Source organism: Cariama cristata, unplaced genomic scaffold (assembly GCF_000690535.1).
Source record: "Cariama cristata isolate BGI_N322 unplaced genomic scaffold, ASM69053v1 scaffold24751, whole genome shotgun sequence".
Classification (NCBI taxonomy): domain Eukaryota; kingdom Metazoa; phylum Chordata; class Aves; order Cariamiformes; family Cariamidae; genus Cariama; species Cariama cristata.
Window position 1 is genome coordinate 1 of NW_009597950.1, and position 1,629 is coordinate 1,629.

The following is a 1,629-nucleotide window of genomic DNA, read 5'->3' on the forward strand; positions in this document are numbered from 1 at the left end:
CCAGGGCATGGCGGGCATCTCACCGTGCTCTTTCCTGCTCAGATTTCCCTTCTCGTGTCTCCGTGTGCCACGTTAACTGGACCTTAACTTACTGGATATCTGTTAATTATTGTCCAGTTTCCCTAATGATTCTGTGGCTGCGTTTAGCTCTTTGTAAAGTCATTTATTAAATAATTGGGAGAGCATTTAGCCAACCCAACTAGACTTTCTGGGCTGTGCACCAACAATTTAGCACTTTTAATGAGAAATACAAGCAGTGGATTAATTTTTAAGCAATCCTTTGGCGTTCAGCTGCTGCCGGGGCTGGAGAGGACAGTGCTGTGCTCCCGGCTGGGGCCAGGATCTGGCCGAGGGGGGGGTTGGGGCTGTACCTCCAAGAGAGGAGAACGCACCAAGGAACAGGGCTTGGATTCAGCTGCAGAGATGCTGGCGGGGGGGGCGGGGAGAAATCCATCTGAAGGACTTTGAATAGTGCTTTATCCATAGGGGAAAAGTCTAAAATCTGCTTCTATTGCAAACTCCCACGGAATAACGCAGACCACGGATTTCTGTGCCCGGGACAGCCTGCAGTCCCCGCATTACACTCGGTCACGTGTGTAGCACCCATTGCCCCAGGGACCCACAGAGCCGTCCCCATCCCACCCTGCTGATACTCGCCTCCATGAAAAGCACTTTGTGAGCCTCCTCCAGAGGCAGCAAGGCCTGAGCTGTGCGACGCCGAGGATGCTGCTGGCTGATGCTGCAATTTCCCAGCCAGGTCAGGGCCCTCCAGTTTGTATTTCCTGGGGATGGCAAGGAGGGAGACCAGCAGCCTCCGGTCCCTCGGCTCAGGGCTTGACCCCGGCCCAGCCCCCGTGCACAAAGCACCCAAGGAACACTTTGCACCCCACAAAGCAGCCCTTGTCCCCCACCAGGCGATGCAATGCTTTCAGCCTGGCGCCGAGCTTCATCCATCCATCCATCCATCCCCAGCTCATGGCTGAGGATGCTCCGCTCACTCCTGGGCTGGGACCACTGCCTTGGGGTGACCGAGGGAACAAGGGGTGCCCCAGCCCAGAGCACCCTCATTACCACCGGTGTCTGGTGCCATCTAGTGAAAAGCCATTAACGAGGCTCTGCAGGACCACGCAGACATGGCCCCGCTCCCAGATCCAATCCCACAGCCTGTCCTGGGGATGTTTTCCCCCAAAATCCCACCTCAGCTGATGCCCAGCTCCTGCTGCTCTTCCCTGTGCCTCCTGCCTCCCTCCCTCCCCACCGATGCTTCGCCAGCCCTGGTCAAGCCTCTCCATCTCACTGCCAGCCCAGCTCCGCTTGCTCTACAACATCCCTTAACATTCCCCCAAATATCCCCCCCCGAATATTCCCACTGGGCCAGCTGAGGCTTACTCCTGCCCTCAGGGTGTGCTGTTATCTGCTCTAATCAAGCCTGTTATTAAATCCCAAACTTAGCTAATTGCTTCCTTTCCTTCCCCCCGCCTCTTCTTTTTAATTTTCCCTGCAGTTACTGTGTGGTTTTTAGGGAGCTGTGTACAACACAGGGAAGTCCCAGCCCCGGTTTCGGGGTTGCAGAGCATCGCTGTGGCTGGGTGGTCCCTGCGCTCTGTAGCAATAGGAGCTGGCTTGGAT